The following is a 23,648-nucleotide window of genomic DNA, read 5'->3' as shown; positions in this document are numbered from 1 at the left end:
GCAGGGCACATTTTGAGAGCGGCAGCCGGCAATGCACATTTACAAGCACTGAGAGGGAAAAAAAGGCAGAAAGCAACCTCGGATGGATGCTGTGGTATCCTGGATGGATCAAAATGACTATACTCATCCACAAAAAGATTAGCAAAAGGACCATTTAAAAAAAAAAAAAAAAAGACTACCAAGGCTGCAAACCTCCAGTATTGAAGAATTCCCCATCTCCCTTTGCTCCTGCATGGAAGCATAGAGCTCTTTTACACCCCGTGAAGTAAGACTTCTGGCTAAGAGGGATGAACATCCTTTGGAGCCTATCCAGCTTGATCCCTAATCAATCAGCGTGATCACTGTTGCACAATTCCACATGAGCCAACAGTGCTGTCTCAAGTCAGCAGCAATCCCAGCTTGAAGGATGCTGGAAAAGTCAAGCAGTAGACACAAGAGTCAAGAACTGCTCAGAACATGACTAAAAGGCTGGCAATGCTAGAGCGGACAGCACACCTGCATGCTGAAGCACCTTCAACTGCAAGCAGACAAAACCTTAGTGCCAATGCAATCTAGAATACAGCTAAATAGCCACTCAGAGGTTTGAAAGATTAGAGAGTCCCCCTGTTTGTCATCCAGGTAACAATAAACCTCTTCCAGCTTTCCTGCGGCACAGCAGGTGTCAATGTTTGTGAGCTCAAAGTTATGATTCACTTTGTAAAATGAATTGGAATTCACAGGCTTCAGTCACTTAATGCATCATCCATTTAATGCATTATTAGATGTTACAAACTGGGGCAATATATTTTGCCCTATTTACACAGTGATTTTATTGTAGTCGTACTTCAACCAAAGTGAATGTAGGGCCTTGTTTATTACAACAATGAAAACAGCTTGTTCACAACGAATATGAAGTTTGTATACCGAGGTACATGTTGATTCATTTGAATGTTTAAGTATTTCTGATCAGGGCTCCTGTTGAATATGCCAGAAAAACATTGGCAAGGGATTTTTTTTTTAAAAAATACATAATGTACGTGCATGCCCTAGAGGTCAAGCTGTGTTCTTGTGATGCTCAGTCTGACTTGGCAGCATCTGAAACATCAAATCAGTCATCTCCAATTTCAACTACTGGATGAGTGAGTTCAGTTAGAAATAGCAATCTGCTCACAAATTCTCTGCAGTCTGGTTAGCTGATCACATTCAATGGCTGATTAAGTTATTTGTGCACCATCATCAGGCTCGGTGAAGCACCGACACTGTCCCGCCCCCATTACAAGGGAATCCAAACAAATAATAGAAGAATTTGCACCCACATAATGCTGATAGGGGAATTCTACACAAAAGCGCTTTTACATTGAAGCCCCTTAGTATCTTTAGTCACGATGGCTAAAAACAGCTCTGGTGGCAAGTCTAACTTTCTCAAGCAGCAAGGACAAAAGACGTTCTAGGCCTGGAAGCAACTTGTATTTTAACAGAACATTAAAAGTCAGAGAGGAAGCATTAAAGGCACAATTAGTTTTTATATGTAGAAGCTCCCCTCCTGCATCACCTTCCGACTCTCCTCAGGAAGAGACTTCCTGCTTACCAGTAAGACATTGCTCAATCTTTTTCCGGTCAACCCTGCTTACTGCACTAAACACAAAGGTGATGTGTGTGTGTTCTGGATAAATTCCAAGAATCCAGCTGAGCTGAAATCTAAGTCAGCTTGTTTCCCCCACTTACTGTTTGAACACAAACAAAACTGTTTTGTGGAGTGAAAAACATGTCACTTATGCTTATCTCTCTACTGGGATCTGGGCCCATGAGTGCCTGGCTCCTTTCACCAATATTTTCCTCCGATTTATTTAAACCTTGGTCAATGCGACATACCTTCTGTACTCTGGCTGGAGGGAAGTGTTCTAATCAAATGTCATTTTGTGATGCAATAGTAATTGCTGCAAGTTCTTTATCACAGGCAAAACTGCCAGCTATCACTACAGATACTTAGGAATAGCAAAGAACTTTGCATGTGCCTAAATAATATGTATTACCTCCCCTTTTGCTTGCTTGAATTCTAAGTTAAAGTAGGGATGAAGAGAAAAACTTGAGACTTTGATAATTGTTCAGAGAACTACTGTAACAGTTTAGTACTGTTTGTGAGCTTGTAGAAAAGCTCCTTTAGAATTAAATGCAGTCACCTTTTTGCTATTAATAGGCACATTTGCATGTATGTCAATGATCAATAGGTTCCCCTTCCTGTTCTCTGGACACTTAATTATTCATTGCAGGAAAATCTGTTTATGTGCAAAGTAAACATAAAATCCTCAAGCCCCAGAAAGAACTCCAGTCCTCAGACCATGCCTTCCTCAAAAAGAACCTTGCATTAGACCTGAAAGATTAACAAAACCAGGTTCTGGATGACTCAGGGGTCAGGAGAGCAAGTTTAGAACAGAGGGTTCTCATTGTTACAGACAGCTCCTCTGCCCTTTTAGAGAAGGAATTCCAGCTCAGCACCGCCACTGATAACGGTGTAACCTATGACAGGAGAAGAGGCAGACTCAGGAAATCAGGCCCCAAACCACTAAGTACTAAGCAAGGCCAATTAGGCTTTAGACAAAGCTGAGACAAAGGTCATGTCACAACACAAAAAGCTTGCTTGTAGAGATCAGGGTCACAGAGACTGGGAGATCCAGCAGAGAGATGGGATATAACTGAATGCTACCACCAGGACAGCTATTGTAGGTAAAGGGCAAACGGCAGTAGTTAAGATATTACATTGGCTCCTCTCAAAAGCCTTGTTTTTGGACCACCACTGGGGACCTAGACATTCTTCAGAGTACAAGGTCAAGACACCATCTTGTCACTTTCATGTGCTCCACTTGTACCCACATTTCTTACTCAATTAAACTTTCTGTAACATTGGCCATGCGTTCCTTTCTGAGGCAACCTTGGACTCAGTGACCCTCCGAAGAATTAACCAGAGTAATGCTAGCAGGGGGAGAACAGGTGGTTAGAATTCCCCTCATTCTTCCTTCTTCAGAACAGATGGCAACGTTTGAGCTGGCTGGTGCATCAGATTCTCACTGAAGCAACAAGGACTTGCTTGATTTGATGCAAGTTCAAATCTCAGCTATGAATATGCACCAACGATTGAGTTTCAAGAAGCTTCCTTCGCAATGTCAGGTGAGCACTTACGTCAAAGCCAAGGAGAGAGAGTGACAGAGGCAATGGGTTGTGTAACACAGCACACTAATTCAACTATGCAGGAGCTGCCTGCTACCTCTGCACTGCCTCTACTTCCAGGAAAGACCAAGTTAAAGATCAGAGACTCAAGAAGTGTCTTCACCCATTTAGGATGTTGAGAAACAAGTTCTTGAAGACAGTGCTATCTACTAATCATTGTGCATTACCATTAGAGAGGCAATTTCAACATCCAGTACCGAGGGCTGCAGACCTAAACACACCTTTAATTAAACTTTAATTAAAATCACTATAAAGGGAGAGAGGGTGTTAGTTTAAACTACAGTAAACTAGTATATCAATAAGCAACTATGTACTTAGGCTATTTCTATGAAATAACTAGTGGGTGGTTGTTGTTGTTTCATAAGGGAAGGGCATGAACTGCTTTCCCAGATGTCCTGCCAGCTCTTACTAGTTAATGTCTCTGTACAACATGAAGTCAAAGAACTTACTCTCTTAACTCTCAGGCTATACTAGAGTCAGAGTTCACTTGTACTGCCCACCCCAAACTGCAAAGCTTTTAAGCAGCCCACTACTATGAACCGCCACTTCCCTAAGCAAAAACCAAACTACCATCTCTCTAAGGCCCAGTCCAACAGCACAATACATTTGAAGTGATAACAGTCAAAGCAGCTCAGTCAGCAGAGATACAGACTTCAGCCATCCCTCCAAGAACAAAGCACCAGAGGGACAATATCATAATTCAATACCTGGATTCCTAGAAAACTCTCACTAGGCTCCCAACCTACCCAATCTTTTATAACTGTACCACAGAGTTTGGTTCACGGTAATATAGGGCCACAGCAAGGCACTGCTTTTCAGCTTTTCCTGAGGAGATTGAAATGAAAAAATTAGCATCCATTTCAAAGCTGGCTCAGAACTACTGCATGCAGTTTTACCATGCCATGGAATAGCAGAGAACATTAGGGGCTTCTAATCTGCAAACAGATTTAAATAGTAAGTTACTTGGACCCTGAAAAGTATGCACAGTTGTTTAAATGCTTCTGGTGTTCAGTAAGAGGTGATAAATAGTGAAGTGATAAATAGCAAGCTGCTGAAGGAGTCAACCACAATTTTCAAACTGCAGAAGGAAGCGCAAGGGTTGGTTTATTGGACGACTTAACTCTCTCAGCGGAACACATCTACCTTTTGGCTAGATGAAGCTGTGCTGAGTAGAACCAACTGGTCCCCGCATGGGATGTGACCATAACAAGAGATGTGAGGCTCCCTGTGCAGTGACTTTTTTGAAATTTCAACAAGTGAATGTGAACAAGCACTGTACCCCCCTCTGCAGGTATGTTAAATAAAGCACATATGTTTGCATTCAAGTTATGAACACCAAACACCAACTTCCTAAAATGTTTACACCTAATTAATGGAAAAACTGAAGTGATATAAACGAGTGTTCACCTAAGGTTTACTCTTCTATCAGTGATCATCAGAGCTTCCTTAACGTGCCATTTTGAAAAGAAACGTACCTTACCCCAAGGCTGATGAACAGTTCAGGCATAAGGAGCGCACATCAGAATGAACAGCATTACCCAGCTCACAAAACTCTTAAGATTCCAACAGGCACCCGTAATCTTTTAACAGTTATAAAGCTCATTTATTTTACAGTCACCAGGTCCATGTTCTCCACCATAATGGAGTACTAGGCCAGCTTATTACAAAAGCCCTAGAGCAATTTCAGAGGCTGTTCCTTTCTGCAGTCCATCTTTTGGATAAGTATAATTGTTACTTACTTTCCACTAATCTAGTGAACAGCAGATGCATAAGCTATTCAGAAATCTTTGGCTGGCAGAAGGGAGATGACCCCAAAGTTTACACAGGAAGGGCAAAGCAGGCAGATGCAATTGTGGTATGGATTCACTTATTGGACCAGCTGGCTCAATGTAGGGAATAGTTCAACTGTAACAACCTCCCCCATACACCAAGTGGCATGTTAAGGGTTTTAAATCAGCTGCTCTAGCTCCAGTTTCCAGTCCCAGAAAATACATTTCCAAAATCCAGAGCCTTCCAAAAAATGTTAAACCTCTTATTACATATCAATTGCAGCAAGCCATATTGAGAGAAGAGGGGCAGTGGAAAGATTTGGTTAATATTTCCCTATTGTAGTTTAAAAAGGAACAGGGTCAGATTCTTGGCAATATTTTCAAATGCTTTTGTAAGGGTTTAAAATTAGTCCCTTAGATTGTGAGCTCTTCAGGGCTGGTACCATTTATACAGCAGCTAGCACTGTGGGGTCCCAAACGTGACTGAAGCCACTGGGCTCCCCAGTATAGAGGTTATATTCATTATTCATGAGGAAGAGGGAAGGCAGCACATGCCTACAATCAGCTGGCAAATCATATGTTTGGACTACTAGCTTCATATGTCCTTTCAAGATACTTCAACCAGGTAACACATCTAGCAAAGTCAAATTCTTGTAAGTGGGCCTTAAGAGTCACAAACTGCTATTTTGTTTACTCTAAATAAAAGCTCGCTCACTGGCTTGTAAACAGTGCAAGCACTGTCAGATACTAAACACAGGGCTGATTAATAACATGTGTGGCTGCTGTGATCTTCATGCATATTCAGTCCAAAAGCCTACACAAAAATCTAGGGGTGAGAGTTAGCATAATTTGGAACAATTCTCAGAAATACTAACCCCTCTTCAAATCTTCCTGATAAGCAGAGCGCCACCTTTGGGGTTTTCCACAGAAATAAGCCTTTTGTTTACAGGGCTTGCAGAATTCCACTCCCGGGGCTAGCCTGTTCCTGCTCAGAGAGAAAACAAGCCTGACCTCGGATTGCTGAAACAAAAACTGCTCCCTCCCTCCCCACACCATCACTCCCAGTGCAAAGGTAAAAAAAGCACAAGACATCATGCAATGTGACCAAGCTGATTGAGAACAGAATAAATGACAGCAAGAAATCCTGTTTATTGCCAATATCCCTGCAGGAAAAAACAAAAATCCCAGAGCGAAGAGGATGAACTGCATTGGGTGCACTCCTGCTTTAGTTGGTCAGGCTATGTTGGTTGTTCTCATCATTTCTTAGCTGGTGAAAGGGAGGCAGGAAGGCAAATGGACCACCAGTATATGAACTGCAGCAGTCACTGCTTATCACAGCCCTCACACTGAATGCATGGAATAGACATTCCATCTTTCACTTGTTACCAGTAGGCTTTGAAAGACCCCTAATGCCACATTACGAGAGCTCTTGGGAGGGAGATTAGCAGGAGATCTCTGTTGCAAAGTCTTGCGATTTTATTGATTTTTATCTTGGGATTTTGTTAAGCCTCAATATTTGCCATTTATTTATTTTTTAAAGCCTCAGCCTTCTGGAATCTTGTGATGAAAGAATCTTGGGGGTTTGGTTTAAGTTTCTAGCCCTTGTGGATTCAAAAAAAAGCTTGAAAATGGGCCTGAACGTAACCTAAAAGACCAAAAAGGCCAACAGGAAAAAAAACCTCCCACCATCCCCTTTTATTTTTACATCTCACAATTGGAGGGGAGGGGAAAATAGGGCTGACATGCTTTTTGACCATGCGAAATTGGTAATATATCCTTTGCACTGACTCCAGCTACAGGCACTCCACCCAGCCCCGTGGCAGGACAGCTTGTTTCACAACAGCAAAACAGCTCGACAGCAGTATTATGAATTGAAGTTTTAGTGCTTATGTTTTAATGCAAATTCAGATTGTATACAACGGCCATTTGCACAGATGGTGAATCAGTTTATTATTTGCACCACAATCGCATCAAGTACCAATCCAAATCAAAGCCCCACTGCACTAGGCACAGTACGTGCCCCCAAAGAATTTACAATAGACAGAGTGGAGGGGAAACAGGGGTGAAGTAACTTCCCCAAGTTCACAGCAGGAAATGGAACTTAGGTCTCCCTAGTGCTCCAGCCACTGGACAATGCTGCAGGCATTGAGATGTAACAGTTACCAGCTCAGGGAAGATGAAGATGTCAGATGGCAAGAGGTTTACTTGTTAGTTGCAAATAGGATTCACTTGCTACATCACTAATCAAGTAACTTAGGGACATGTTACATAGTGTACCAATAGGCTAATTAAAGCACCACTAATAGTAATTAATTGACTCAGACACCAGGACACATTCTCACATGATTTTGATTCACGGTAATACTGCAATTTTGTATGTGAGGTAACCATTTGGATGTCAGTATGGCTCACCTTGGAATATTCACTTCTAGGCTAGAAGGTCACTAGCCCAAGGCCCATACCAGGACTTTGTACTCCATGGTTACATCAGCATTACGTAAGCCTAAAGGCGGGGGATGCATTACTGAAGGAGTAGTTGCTCAGGAGAGATATTCCATGTACAATTGTCTTAATTGGACAGTAAGAATGCTCTTTTTAATCCTGGTATGTAGTGCCTTTTTAATCCTGGTATGTAGTGGATAGCAATCTAGGGGCCAACCAAGTTACAAATCATGTCCCTTTTCTAAGCAGCCCAGTCGATTAAAATCAGCAGTGTCAGACAGGTTTGGACGGGCAGCCAACACTGCGTGGCTAGTGCGCTTACCCTGATTACAGGGGAGCTGAACCGCCCACCGCCACATTCCCCAAAAGAGCAGCAACTTTTGAATCTCTCCTCATCCCCAGAAGTCTTCACATTTTCCAAAGCCAAGCGTGTGACCCAGAATTCTCAGTAAGCAGCAGCTGCCACAGCCATTCTGCACGCGTCAGATCCTAGAGCAAGTTGCCATTTGTGAAGTTGTTAGGAAGCTTGTTCTGGGAACTGGCTCGGACGATAACGGATTCCTGAAAACGGAAGGCTTAGGGATTGAGGAAAACAAAAAGGCGGCCTTCTCTCTCCTCTTCTACTGCTTTGTAGTAATCCATACATCAAGGGATCAATATTCAGAAATGGAAATCTGCAGGAACCAAAACCACCAAGAAACATGCTACTAAGCTCCAGTCACACCTGCTTCTGTAGACTCACTCAGCTGCTTGTGGGCTTCTCAGCAAGCCAGTGGGAAACATTCTAAATAGGGCAGCTGCTGGAAGACAGGGAGAGCAGCCTGATGAGCCTGTGCTCCCTGCATCTAGGAGAAAGGGATCTCTGCATGCATAGTGGTTCCAACAGGGGTCCTAGTGGGAAGGTGCACAGAGTAACAGGTAACAGAAGCTATAAAGAAGTTGCCCGGAGACTGAATAGCTATGGGGAAAGAGGGATTTAAGTAGCCTGGAGCTCCTGCAGAAAGGAGAAGAGGTGAAAAAAAAGAGATAGCCAGCATACCCCTTCAGAAAGACCACCCTCTCTGATGTTCAAGGCAAGCACATGATGGCAACCACATTTGCTTACTCAGTCATTTCACTGCTAGTATCTTAGTAGTTTCTTTGTAAAGCATTCTGAGATACTGAGAATGAGAGACAGCATACAACCATGAAACCATGCTCCTAGGCTGTGTCTTTCTATTAATGAGCAACAGGGAAAAAAGTTTACACATAATAAACCCTGCAGACAGCCACATTCTATCTGCAAGAGTTCATTCTTTAAAGAAACAAGACAAGCTAATTCCATGGTAAATACTTGGAGTTATATACCCTGCTTAATAATATCTTGTTACGCTCTTTCCCAAGGCTTTAAATAGCTAACACTGCAGATCACTCAGGAGAGCACAGCATCCATGGAAAGAACAGAACAGAACTTATGTTTCACTGGTAACGCTGAAAACTATTTTCGGAAACATTAACAGGGATGCCAGTTTCCTCAAATTGGTTGGAAAACTAACTAGGGGAAGAAGTGTGTTACAGCAATACTCCTTTCCTTGGCTAAGAGATGTACTAGATGATTTCCAGATCTTTTCAGTCTCTAACATCATCATCAAAAGCAACCTTTTTCTTTCCCGTTTTAGGGGAAAAGTGGGTTGTGGGGAGGAGAGAAGATAGAAACACACTAAAAACATGCCCAGGTTATAAAACAGTAAGACAGTCCACTATTTGGCAAAATAGCTTCAGTCTAAGGTCTTTTGCAATTTCCATCATAAAAAAAGTGTTTAACTCACCATTGTATTTGGCACACGTTCAAGCTCAGAGTGCGTTTTCAACTACTTAATTTTATGTCTATTTAGCTTTTCATTAATAGAGTGAAAAAATGTCTGCTGTGTAATGGATGAGATTTAAATTAAAATTTTATTCATAATACATACTTCAGAAAGAAAAGGAGGACTTGTGGCACCTTAGAGACTAATAAATTTGAGCATAAGCTTTCGTGATCATGCATCTGATGGAGAGCTGTAGCTCATGAAAGCTCATGCTCAAATAAATGTGTTAGTCTCTAAGGTGCCACAAGTCCTCCTTTTCTTTTTAAAAGATACACTGTAAATTCCAGGGCTGAAACCTAGATGGGACAATGAAGTTAACAATTCTTAAAGCACCATGTGATCTTTACTTACAAGTGGTCAGGTTTTAGATCTCATCTAATGACTGGCTGTATATACAGTGCTCTGCATTGTGACCACTCCAGACTAAGACTGGCAAATATTAGGCCAAATGGAAAGGCACACAGGTTCCTGTAATGAAATTAATGAACCAGAGGTAAGTCTGTTTTGCCTCCAAACCATTATCAAACTATGCCTAAAGTAAGGCGCTCCTCCCTTCCCAAGCTATACTTTCAGAATGGACCTTAGTCCATCATTAGAGAAACTAAAAATTCAGTCTTTAATATAGAATTGAGGGATTACAAGAGAGATTGAGAAGGAAAAAACAATAACTTTAGCAAATAGGGAAAGACATGGAAACAAGGTTAACAGTATTGTATTAGATTTGCATGTTTCTCCCAGGACAGGGCTTCTGAGGTTTCATTTCAATGTGCTTTCATATTATTCAGGTGCCCTAAATTCTAGAGACTGATCTGAAGTCAATGAGCTATTTCAGAGAGTCAATTAATAAGGAAACTAGATAAATGCCTTAATGAATCTTGGGAACACATAATACTCCAGATACAACAGTGATAACTGGAACAGGGCAACATAATTTCTGCTGGATCTAGGTCAGCAACAGAGCAATCTTCATTTAACTCCAGGAAGAGGACAAGAATCACCAGAATTTAAAAAAAAAAAAAAAAAGTTATATTTTAAAGACCTACTCATAGTACAGAGCGCTCTGAATGAGTCCATTGATGAAGCACTGGTTATTCATCTAGGAGAGATGAATGGAACAAAAGGGTTCTCTTAAATGCATCCTGAAAACAGAAGCCAAATCTAGCAGTGACATTTCAAACATGTGCCCTACTTCAGGAATAAATTCAAGAGGGGGAAAAAAACGCCACACAGCAGAGGTAGGAATCTAAGCTACAGAAAGCGTATGAGCCCCCCCGCCCCCCGCCCAAACTCACCACTCTAGTGAATACGTAATTTTTATTTCATTGTGCAGGGGTTTAACACAGACAGTGTCTATACATTGAAATATACTTCTCATTTGGAATTATAAAATTAGCACCTACTAGGGAGATTACCAGTTAACAATATGTTAACCTCTGAGCCAGACAAGCCGATACTAATGCAACATGCAGTGATTAACAGAAAATTAATCCATGAATGTTTTCATTACATTTTTTTAGTTTCATTATGCTTTGACTCAATCAAGCATTTCATTATGGCTCACAGGAGGGCACTCTCCTCCAATTCTGTGAATGCTGCATGGGATACATTTTCTGCACAGCAAAATCAGTTCTAGCACAGTAGGTGGCCAATAGAGAAATGGAGGGGGGAAAACAAAAAAGAAAAAAGTGTTGATTTACATTCTGCCCTTGAAGTGAAGCAGGTTAGGGGGACATTTTGGTTGTTAATACACAGCAACAGGAAGTTACTCCATTTCTGCTACCATTTGGAGAAAGCAGGGGGAATTGCCAGTCATACAAACGTGGACAGCTCTAACCAAACTTAGTTGGTACAACCATCACTTGGGCCTCATTTTAGTGAGCAAATGCCTGCTAACATATCCAGGGACCAATGATCTTTCTTAGATAATTGGCAAATGACTGATTCTGCTAGTTTAAAAGCACTAAACAGAAGCTTTCCTGTATGCTGCAAAGCACAAGTCTCATGGACACACTGCCCTCTTGTGGCAATTCAAGAAGTCTTAAGCCAGAATCTATTACCAGTGGCAGGAACAGACAGTGTGCTTGTCCCCACCGATGGCATTGTTCTCTTAAAAAGTATTGAAATGTGCAAGTCAGAACCAGCAAACTGTTTTGTGAAAGTGCCTCTCCAACTTCCTTGCTGACAAGCTCAATCTGTTTGATTTCTAGTTTATGTTTGGCTTTCAGTTCCATGAGGACTTAGTTTGGAAGAAAGAAAAAATGTATGACAATAGGTCACCTGAATGAAGGGGACAGGTTTAAAGAGGAATCACCCACAAGGCAGGTCAATTTTACTTAATAACCTTAACAGTATTTTAAGTCACCATATCACTACTTTATGATCCAAGGGATAAAAACATTCATTGCTTGAGAAAGTGACCATGAACGAGTAATCTATATAGAAATATTTGAAGCGGGTACACATCAAGAAAGGCAAATCAAATATTTAGTATTTGAAAACAGTCTTCCCTGTATTTCCCAACAAAAACCCACCAGAGAATGGATAGATTGGCTTCTGAGGGAGCACTACAAAGCTTGGCTAAGCGATGAAAAAAATGCGTGGAAGGCAAAGGGGACACATGAACATCAAGGAGGAAGAGGAATTTAGGAGGATACAACCCCCAGGGGTCACAACCAAGCACAATGGGATAAAATACAGTGGAAAATTTAGGCTGAACAGGAAAATAATCTGAAAGCACAATCCAGTAGCCTGTTGAACAATCTGCCAGAGAAATCACCCCATAAACAGAGATTTTAACACTAGACTGTACAAAGCACGAGAAAGGGTTCAACAATCCTGCATTGTCTCTTGGGTATGGACTAGATGACTTAAGCAAGCAAGCAGTCAGGTATGGGAAAATATTACTGTTTTATGAACCATCATTTTTCATTTTCTATGGAACAATAAGGGGAAGGATGGTGCAGGGGTTAGGGCACTAGCGTGGGATTTGCGAAACCTTGTTTTGACTTCCTGCTCTACCAGACTCTTTTGTGTGATCTTGGGAAAGTTACTGAGTCTTTTCATGCCTCAGTTTCCTGTCTGTAAAACCCAGGTAGCAACGTTTCCCTGCTTGCAACAGTGTGGTGAGGCATTCAGATACAATGGTCAAGGGGGCCATGTAGACACCTTGTAGAGACAGAAGTTGGCCTTTTTGTCATGTTTCACATTAAGGGGCTGTTTGTGCACTGTGCCCTTCAACAAGTCTCTACACTCTATTCTTATAGGCTCCAGAGACAACAAATTCTAAATTTGTAGATGTGACCTAAACATTTATACTGATCAATCAATTATCCTTGTGACGCTAAATTCAGGCTGCTCCTTGGTGTTCTCTAGAAGACCCAATATCTATCATAGTCATACTATTATCCAAAAGTTAGAAAATTGTAACAATCCTTTCTGACTAAAAGATGCCTGAAGTGCAGTCACAATGCATCTTTGGATGATGCATTTTGTAGGACGTCAGCAGATGGCTGCTCCAGCATTGTAGGGTGCAGCCCGAGCACAATGCATGAAGATTTAGTGTTTAACTGCTATTAGCACAAAAGGTAGTTGTTCAAATAAACCGCTGTGCAGAGTATTGAAAAATTTACTTTTAGGGATAGATACAGCTTTCTGCAACAAAGATGCTGCAACAATCGGCTGGATACACAACTATGTAAAGTTTGCAACAAGTGTCTCACAGAGCATCTGGATTAGGGCAGCAGGCAAATAACCCTTTAAGGGAACTGGCATTACCCAATCTCACACATACATTCCTCCCCAGCTCCTCCCTGCCCCATATCCCCTAGCATCTTTCCATCTAAACCCATATCCTTTATAGGGAAAAGAACAAAATCCAGAACAGAACATACGATCACCGTTTGACAAACCTGCGGCAAGTCCTATCAGCCCTGGTGGTCTCCCTGATTGGATTCTAAGCATATCGCTACCACTCTCCTCAAGCCACTGGGAGGAGTAATTAAAACAGCTACTCAGTTTTTGAAACTCCAGGATCCACAGATTAAAGAAACTGACAAGTCATTAAGAGGCACAGCAGTTATGTTAGGAGTGTGTTGTGATGTACTGTAACACAAAATGTACCTGTTTAGAGGATGCCAAAACTACAGTTTTCAGCACCAAGATAGCTGATTTCTCTGGCTTGACTGAAGACACTTTTCCTTTAAAAACAAAAAAAAACAGAAGAGAATTTACAATGATCAAGACATGGTTACTCTGTTTGACAAGAAACATCATTTGCACTGAATACACTTTGTAGCTGTCATTGCTCCCTGAACAGTGGATGTCCTGTGCAGTACTAAAAAGCATAAAGATGCTGAGCCCAACCAGATACTGTATTTCCTACTTGGCAGGCATTTATTATATGAAGGACACAAACAGATTAGCTACTAGCCAAGTGGGTAAGAGAGCGCCTCTTTGCATAGATAGAGCAGAGATTGTGTGGGATAGATGATATTTTCCCCCTCTATTAAACCATTTTAAGTTTCGATGATGCAAAAATATTTAAATAACTATGATGTACATTTTAGCTTACTGTTTCATGGTGATTGGCTGAGACTTTGATCATTGGCATCAATGCAGGCTGGAGCTCTGTGACAAAGTAATTCTCACTTATGCCTGCAGATGGCTACCTCACCAAAACAACTATCATGCATAAATACAGGGTTTGTTTGTTGTTTAAATCTATTGTTAGGCATGTAAGGAATGAAGAAATATTCCAAGTGCTTATAGTCAGCCATTAACTGAGGTATCACAGAGAACTTCTCTCCTGCTGACAAAAGTGATATAGAATGGAATTATGGAATTGGTCATGTACACATTATGCTTTTCTAAAGACGTAAGACAGAAGATTTCAGAGAAATCAGCCAAAACTATTAATGCAAAGCCTGTCATGAAGACAAACACTGTCCTAAAAAGAGAAAAATAATTTAGAAAGATTTAGTCACAGGCCACGCCTACAGCAGTATTCCTGTTTGCTTCCTCACCAGAGCAAACATAGTAAGTGCATATTTGATTTAAGCCTAATAAATCACAGAAAAGAACTTGCAAATAAAACCTTTCAGAACGTTTTCAGGTAGGGAAAGTTGCTGAAATGCATGTCTCTTTTGTTGTTCTCTTGCCACAGAGGGCAGGACAAGAAGCAATGGGTTCAAACTACAGTATAGCAGATAGGTTTTTCCTGAGATTTAATCAAATTGAAAGAACAGTAGAACAATAGAACAAATTGCCTAGGGAAGTTGTGAAAGCTCCTTCACTGGAGGTTTTCAAAAAGAGGCTCGATAGCCATTTGTCTTGGGTGGTTTAGACACAACAAATCCTGCATCTTGCAAGGGGGTTAGACTAGATGACCCTTGCATCCCTTCGACCCCTATGGTTCTTTGATTCAGTATGACAAAGAAATATAGCATACCCTATAAAGTGAGCTGTCTACGTACTTCTCAAACGCAAATCAGACTGGTTGAGGCAACACTATGTCTACCATGTTTTCAAAATACAGCCAGCGAAGCGGAGACCCCAGAATTATTAATAATATAAATCAGATATGTTTAATATTTTACAAACATTTAGCTCCATATCTGCTTTTGCAGGAGAAAAAAAGTTTTTGCACAAGAAATGAGGTTAACAGTGTTTAATTTATTACCTACTACAATGAAAAACCTTTAGCAAAATCCTGGCTCTTTTGTAGTCAACAGGAGTTGTGTCATTGCCTTCAATGGGGCCAGAACTTCATTCCTTGCATTTACACTGTGTCCACAGCTTCAAGTGTTATTGAAGTCGTTTAATACATGATGACAGGAAGTTGCCTCAACATTTTCATGACAGCCCTATGTTCCCAGGGAATGGTTAGCCAACAAGATTACTCCTGGGCTGGAGCCCTCCGGAGAGGTTAAATTTTCTGAGATATTGAGAGGCAAAGGGAGAACAAGACACTGAAACTGGATTCGTGAATGAAGAAAAGCATTTAACAGAAGATGCTATTTTTAGCCTTACCACTCTGGACAGTGTGGCTTTAAACTATCCACCATCTTAAATGAAATATCTAAAACGGAGAGAAGTCAGGGAGAGTAATAATTTTATTAGGATAATGTTGAAGTAAAAAGAAAATGGTACAGGGTTTAAGCATAGAAGGTTCTGGTTATCAGGGAATAAGGTACAGATTATCAAAGGGTGCGAAATTCGGTTTAGGAACGGGTGGCGTAAGGAATACATAATCTGCAATCTCCCCGATTGGGGGTGAAAGTTTAACCGGTCAAAGTACAGACATTGAGATATGGGGGTATGTCGTCCATATAATGGCTATGTTCAGGTGTGGAGTATAATGAGTGGATACAATGATAGGGATGGTTCTACCCTCATTTGGTGGGATTTAATGTTCAGTGACAGGTTTCAGAGTAGCAGCTGTGTTAGTCTGTATTCGCAAAAAGGAATACTAGTGGCACCTTAGAGACTAACCAATTTATTTGAGCATCCAATGAAGTGAGCTGTAGCTCACGCTCAAATAAATTGGTTAGTCTCTAAGGTGCCACTAGTACTCCTTTTCTCTTTGCGAATGTTCAGTAAGTTTATGGTTCCAGTTCATATGGTCCAATGGAAAAAGTCTCTCAGTCCCTATCCCATAGTGGATGCACGATGTTGTACCGGCTCACACCTCCTGGTACTGTTGGTGGCTGGTGATGTGTTCAATGTAGATGTCCCTGGACCATCAGATGGTGTCCGAGACCATGAGGCGTCGCATGAGCCGTGTGTAGCGTCGACCGATCCCACAGGTCTGCAGCACACGCTCGTTGCGGGGGTCCCAAGCACCCAGGACTCCGACGATCAGGGCATCCATCTGCACCTTGTAGCCCTTTGCTCTCAGGGTGTCGGCCAAAGGGGTGTATTTTTCCAGCTTACGAGCTCAGGCTTCGCAGAAGGCCGGGATCCTGTTCTCGAAGGAGATCGTGATGTCGACAAGGATGATCTTTTTCTGGGCCTCGTCAGTGACTACCACATCAGGTTGCAACTGGCTGTCAGTCCCAGGAATGGCGCAGTTCACAGCGACCTCCCCCAGGCGCAGTGCGATGGCTTTCGCTAGGCAGTTCTGGATGGCGTTGTGGCGCAGCTGCCCGGCTCTGGAGTGGGGCTTGCAGCTGCACAGGACATGGGGCAGGGTCTCGGAGTAGCCACACTTCCTGTAACACTTGTCTCGGTTCCCGTGGCGGACGGCTCTGTTGAACGGGACGCAGTTGAGCCGGGCACGGTGGATGAACCGCCAGTCGGTGAAACAGGTGAAGCCACCCCCGGCGAAGAAGTGGTTGCTGGCGTCCCACTTGCTGGTCAGTTCGAAGGCTTTAGCCTCGTCCGGTTTACGCTTCAGGATTTCCATGTACAGCGAGTGGATGGCTGCCTTCAGGGTCCTCTCCAGCATGCCCCTGGCGCTTGGGGTGACGATGGTGTTGTCATCAGACCTGATCTGTGGCACCAGGACTCCCAGCTCCTGCCGCTCCTTGCGCCACTCCCAGCAGCAGCCGATGCGCTTCCCCAGGCGACGCATGGCATTGTGAGCATGGGACCACAGTGAAGGGATGTCGCGCCCATCCCACCCGAATTCGCCATCCAGGGAACCACTCATGAAGCTGGCGGTGTCTTGGTTGGAGGGGGCTCTGCCGATCTGCTTCTTTGTTGCATCATGGAGGGCATTTGCTGAACGTATTCTCAACTCAGCCCTCCTCACCCATGTCTCAGTATTGCAGCCTGATTGGCCAGGTCTCATGGCTGACACATCTAAGCACAACAGGGCCTGAGTCAAGAAGCCAGGAAGCTGTGTGTGATAATTTAAAGGGAGGGGAGGGAATCTGCTGTAATAAAACAGGGTCAGCAATTCTGACTCCCAGGCTCTGTTCCCAGTTGTGCTGCTGATTTGTGTGACCTGTGACCTTAATTCATCTCCTCTGTAAAATAGGTGCTAATATGTCCTCCTCCCTGGGGTAATGCAGTTCAATGTTTGTCAACTAAACCGACACCCTCTGCTGAAGAGGGGCACCCTATTACATGTGTGAACAAATGAATTAAAGTGTAGTTGTCTGCTCCACCAAGGCTGTGTCAGCAAGTCTCCTTTTACACTGGTCTTGATGCTGCTCCACCAGGGGTGACATAGGTGGGAATGCTCATGTTAACAGGGCAATTGCATTTTTACCACTTTAGACATCTAGACTATGCTTACTCTGAGCAGGTCTAGAGAACATGGTGACAAAAAATGCTGGTGACTTTGAGCCCCCTCTAAAACTCCTATAGTTGTGGGGAGGTTTTGGTGGCTGGAAGGAGAGAAGAGGAGGAATATCAGACATACAAAGGAGAGAGATATCTACTAGTTAAAACACATGTTAACTGTAGCCAAAGGAGAGTACAGTGGAGTGCCAAACTCATTTTATTGGGGGGAAGGGGGAGAGCAGAGGACAAAACTCTGAGTTTCTCAAGTCTCTTCAAGTTTTGCTTTCTGTTGTCCTGGCTCAAAAAAAAAAAAAAAAAAAAAAAAACACAACCCACATTATCAATGGCCTGCTAGGCCACAATGTAACAATACCATTCTTTATGGTTAGGCTCTCAGTCTTCATGGCAACAGTTCAGAAAATACAGATGCTGTGAGCTCATGCGATAGCAAGTACTACAGCTCCTGCCTCCTAGACAGACGCCTTGTTTACGACTTTAATCATTAACAGTTTAAAAAAACAAAAAAATCACCTCTCAATGTGCAGCCAGTGAGGTGGCTGGACATAGTAAAACAGTGATGCATTTCAAGTTTTAGAAAGTCAGAGGAGTCATTAGTGATAATCACCAGGAAGCTAAGGAAGTTTACTTATTCCTGTTATGAATCTTCCATGTTTCTACTGCAAGGGAGGAAGGTTCTCCGGAAACAATTTCAAGAGTTGGAAACAGTCACAGGTCTGGACAGAGATCACTGCCATGGTTTAAAATGGAGAGAGGACATTACAAGAATACTGCTTTCCTCAGGGTGCTAAGGTAAACATGGTCACATGTCATTAACAGTTATCTGAGGTCCAAGGGAAAGTAATTCCAGAGAAGCTTTGGAGGAAAAGGAGTCAACAAACCACTGTACTAAAATCGAAAAATAGGGTTTTTGTATCCTTTCATCTGTATCCTAATCTCTTAAAATTATGGTCTAGAGATAAATCAAAAGTAAAATCCACCAAAGATCATATGGAATCCTGAGGTAAGCAGGAGCTTCAAGTTGACTCCCAAATATCTGGAAGGAAAGAATGGGTACTTATGTTGAACTCTCTACTTTGGAAAAAGAAAAGGAGTACTTGTGGCACCTTAGAGACTAACCAATTTATTTGAGCATGAGCTTTCGTGAGCTACAGCTCACTTCATCAGATTCAACATCTGATGAAGTGAGCTGTAGCTCACGAAAGCTCATGCTCAAATAAATTGGTTAGTCTCTAAGGTGCCACAAGTACTCCTTTTCTTTTTGCGAATACAGACTAACACGGCTGTTCCTCTGAAACCTCTCTACTTTGGGATCTTCAAAAGGATACTGCTATAGGTAATCGGAGGGGAGGCAAATTGCTGTTGGAGATTGCAAAAACAACAAAGCATGAACTGGAACAGAGCTAACAAGCTAACAATGTAATTTTGCTCACAGTAAACTGCTGCTCTATGCCTCCAAGAATATATGGAAAATCCATAAAGTTTCATGTAATAGGCAGAGGAACGGAAGTTGCGTCCGGAGCACCACATGTATCATCCTCCTTTGGTTTTTCCACTTGACTCCCTTTATGACTTTACTTCCAAACGGGAGCAAAAACTGACTTAATGATCACTAAAAGCAGCCACGAAATGAATTAAAGGAGCATTAACCCAACAGAAGTGTAAAATCTCTTTAATAAAACACAGAAAAGTAACATGATAATAACCCAACTCAGGTTCACTTCCAGAAAATGAAACACTGTACAACTAGCCTCATTCTGGCCATTAAACAATAAACTAAGAAACTCACTGGCCAAGGCCCTTCATTCATCTGTAAACATATTATTATTTGCCAGGAGATGCCTCTAGAGTACTGAGCATCTTTCCTTGGCCATAAAGAACCTGCTTTATTTTCTTTAATGCAATAACAAAAGCCTATATAATGCAGTAAGGCATACCACAGCACTATCCATTTCCATTCGATTTACAGTCCTGTGCAATGAAATGTCACTGACAACTACAGAGCACTGACTTAGGCATCCCAGGTTATTCCAGTATTTCACTCCTTGTAATATTAAAGGATAAATCACACAGCATTAGAGGATATTACCATATAATGCATTGTTAAAGCAGATATATATGAACTGCATTTAAAGTGATCACATAATCTAAGTCTTGTATATGTAGTGAAAATACCTGGATAAAAATAAACCTGCATTGTGTGTGAGAGCCTTGTAGAAATAAACTGGCTAATGACCCTTTCTGAACATGCAAAAAGCCTATTTATAAAATAGTTATACCCTGCCCTTCGACAGTATTTTTCATCCAAGGCTCTCAAGCTCTTTACACATTAAGTAATCACTGTTCTCCCCACGGTTCTGGGTTTTGGAAGTCTCAGCTGCCTGACGATCCAACCAAGTTTTAGTGATCATAAACAGATATTATATTGATCATTATGATCAGTGAATGGTGTAGTAGAAATGCATCTATAAGTGAGGGCCCAGGAAGAACTTGGAAGAGAAACAGAGCTTAAGGCAGCTCTTGAAATTAGTTGCCTTTGTGACAGAATCCTATAGCAAAGTGGTTCTCAAACAACGTCTGTAGTGATGACCCCTTTCACACATCAAACCTTGGATGGCAACCCCCCCTTATAAATTAAAAACACTTTTTAAAAATATTTAGCACTATTATAAATGCTGGAGGGGAAGCACGGTTTCGGGTGGAGGCTGACAGCTCACAACCACCCAGGTAATAACCTCACGACCCCCAGTTTGAGAACCCCTGCTATAGAAATTCTTGAACAACTTGAACTATAAAGTACAACAAGCAACAGACAGGTTTTAGCATCTTTTTACTCCATCCACAGGTGTGAAATGAGGACCCTTGCAGTACAATGAAACAGAAGCATTAAGAGTCTATTTCTTTATCAGAACCACTGACGGTATTAAAAAAAACTACTGAGGTGGCTGGGGTGAACAAATCAGTATGTTGACAAGAGCTCTAGCAATAGGATCTGGTGGCAATGCAAGTTATAACACCACCATTTAACAACAGAAATCCCTAGAACTGTTAAATATTTAACAAAGAAGATTTTTTCCTGTAATCTTAGTGACGGTCTTGAGAAGAAAGCCATATACTTCACCCAGAGAATTAAAAGAACTCTGCTTTCCAAAGCCATCTTCTAATAAAAGCTAGCCTGTTAGAAACTTTACTGGTGTCTCTTCTGCAGCATTTGCCCAAAATACTTAACCCCCCCCCCCCCCCACCACACAGGCATTTCCCCACTCCCTACATAAACTGGAGTTCAGCTGTTTGTTTAGTATTTCTCTTGTGTTTTCACTTGCCTTTGCTAGGAGCTCCAGTTGACCTGCAGAGGTACTGGGATTATTTCTGAAATCATTGCTCCCCATGCCAAACTACCTACTGATAGCAACACTTTCATTGGACACCTTTTCTAGAATGACCACTCACATTGCAGTAGTTTGGGGAACATTGCAGGACAATAACCAGATGTCACCTGGCTACAGGTTTTCCCCTTTCAGAAGGGGCCCATGATCTATGTTAGCCTTCAGCCTGATGCCAAGAACCAAAACTGTGTGCTACAGTCAGTCTAGATTCTGAACAGATAATGGTTAGTCTGCAATACCCCAAGAAACCAGATGATTATGGGCAAGCTATTTCTTCTTCAACTCTGTCCATCTCACTAGGATAACATTACAGTAATCACATATACTGGCAAATAAAACTGGAATTAACTTCACAATCCCCATAAAAAATAGGAGCAACAGCTGCCACTGTGGAAAAAAAACAACCTGGGATTTCTCTAGCATTTGAAAGCATTTCCTTCCTTAATTTTGATCTGTTTACAATGTCAGATTACAGACAAAGTAAACTAATATTTATAAAGCAGCTTAGCAATGGATCTTTGTAAATCTAATTTTGCAAATAAACATCTTTCTATGAACATGAAGCTTATTTTTTGGATACTGGTAGCAAGGACAAGAGACGGGCTATAAATTCACAAGTAGTTTTCTTCTATTTATAAATAAATAGGATTTTTCTGGCAAAGTTATCTGGTAAGAAAATACACCGACAGCTCACAGAAAATCTTGAAAAGAGTAGTTAGAAACAAATCTGGTAATGCTACATATTCTTTATAGTACATATTTCTTCTGTTACAAATCACAAGATTTGCAGACATTAGGGACATTTAAGACACAATGTTTTGTTTTGTAACAAGGTCACCTGCTCCTAGGTTTTCCTCCTTGTCAGTCATTTCCACAACAATCACCTACAGCAGAATGTAAGGGACAGTACCCTGACATTATAGAGGAGGAATAAGCATCACAGTGTTGCCAGCCCCTCAAAATACTCTGCTTTTTCTTAAAGGCCCAGCTCATGGAATTAGGAGATTAAAATCTCATGATTTAAGTCAATCTCCCAATTTCTGAATGCTTGATAATAGTGAGAACAGGTAAATTCTCATGAAACATTATTTGCATGTACATGCCTCCTGAATATCCCAAACAGAGGGAGGGATATACTGAAGATATGCACAGACTGGCGAGGGGGAGACTCAGGGATGCAGGCTCTGGGCGGCGCTTACCTCAAGCGGGTCCCGGAAGCAACAGCATGTCTATTCTCCAGCTCCTACACGGAGGCATGGCCAGGCAGCTCTGCACACTGCCCCGTCCACAGATGCTGCCCCTGCAGCTCCCATTGGCTGTGATTCCTGGCCAATGGGAGCTGAAGGGGTGGCGCTTGGGGCAGGGGCAACATGGAAAGCGGAGCCCCTTGGCTTCCCCTATGTGTAGGAGCCAGAGAAGTGTTGGATCATATTAAAGAAGTTCTGTATTAAAATCACAAATGAGTTTGATTCCCCATAGTTTAAATTCCAGGGTATTACTAATTAAGAGGTCTCTTGGTTTTTGGTACTGTTTCTCTCCCTCTGTCTGTGAAACTTGCAAGCTGCTAATTGTGTTAGGCCCACCTTGATCATCATACACATTGTAAGGAGAGTGATCACTTTAGATAAGCTACCAGCAGGAGAGTGGGGGGGGGGGGGGAGAAAACCTTTTGTAGTGGTAAATACCCATTTTTTCATGCTTTGTGTGTATAAAAAGATCTTCGATACTTTCCACAGCATGTATCCGATGAAGTGAGCTGTAGCTCACGAAAGCTTATGCTCAAATAAATTTGTTAGTCTCTAACGTGCCACAAGTACTCCTTTTCTTTTTGCGAATACAGACTAACATGGCTGCTACTCTGATAACTGCTTACTATGATTCTTTCTGTATTCACAATAAATGTGGCATTTTGCCTTTTCCCCTTTAATAAGATCCTGCTGGTTTTTATTTTATTGGTATAACAGGAAGGCCATGCTGCTGCTTCCAGGAGCCACATGGAGTGGCCCCCAATCCTGTTCCCCGACTGGAGTGCCAGAGCAGGGCCAGCCTCAGACTCCACTCCCTAGCAGGAGCTCGAGGGCCAGATTAAAACGGCTGGTGGGCTATAGTTTGCCCACCCCTGATTTACACCCTGCTCCTGAGAGTTAATCCAACCCACTGACATCAATCCCACAAGTCTGAGCCCGCATAAAGCTTGCGGCACTGAGGCCTTATTTACATAGAGGACAATAGCTAAAATGACCCTGTAGTGCAACAACAAACACTTAAATACATAACGTTACCTAAAACAGGAAGTTCACATGAAAAGCCAGAATTCCACTAGAGATTCTCTGCCTTCTCGGATACATTTTGTAGCTCTTGTTTCTGCAGTTAGTGTATATAACTAAAACTTCGTATGGATACTTTGAGCCAAAAGTTCTTCAGAAACGGTGGTAATCAGAATCTACATGGTTAAATTTAGAAAGGCACAGAACTGTAATACTTTTGTCAGTCACAGCCTTACTGATTCAGCTGAAACCGCACCCTCATATCATGCCAGTGTCAACTTCAACTTTGAATTTCCTATAGCGGTTGGCTTTTTGGTAAGCTTAACAAAATTTCCTGTCCTCCAACAAATTTTCTTCAGATTGTGTCTTCCTGGTCATTGTGGAGAGATTTTAATTTTTCTAATGCTAGCATAATTTCCATCTGAAAACATTAGAAAGTGTGGTAATAAGCACTTTCTTTAATAGTATTAAACATGGTAACTGCAAGGA

General features: G+C 41.9%; 1 protein-coding gene across 10 annotated transcripts in view; it reads right to left on the bottom strand.

Moving 5' to 3' along the window:
- GNG7 (G protein subunit gamma 7) overlaps positions 1–23,648 on the bottom strand; it is a 128,326-nt gene that overhangs the window by 88,633 nt on the left and 16,045 nt on the right. For 5 of the 10 annotated variants that reach the window (XM_073324382.1, XM_073324379.1, XM_073324375.1 and 2 more), the window contains exon 2: positions 13,382–13,458. The exons of the other annotated variants lie outside the window; for them this stretch is intronic. The gene's annotated coding sequence lies outside the window, so the exon portion shown is untranslated. The remainder of the gene's footprint in view (positions 1–13,381; positions 13,459–23,648) is intronic. 10 annotated transcript variants of the gene reach the window in all.

This window comes from Lepidochelys kempii, chromosome 25 (genome assembly GCF_965140265.1).
Source record: "Lepidochelys kempii isolate rLepKem1 chromosome 25, rLepKem1.hap2, whole genome shotgun sequence".
Classification (NCBI taxonomy): Eukaryota; Metazoa; Chordata; order Testudines; family Cheloniidae; genus Lepidochelys; species Lepidochelys kempii.
Note: the sequence above shows the minus strand (reverse complement) of the source record. Positions and strands in the feature narration are given on the sequence as shown.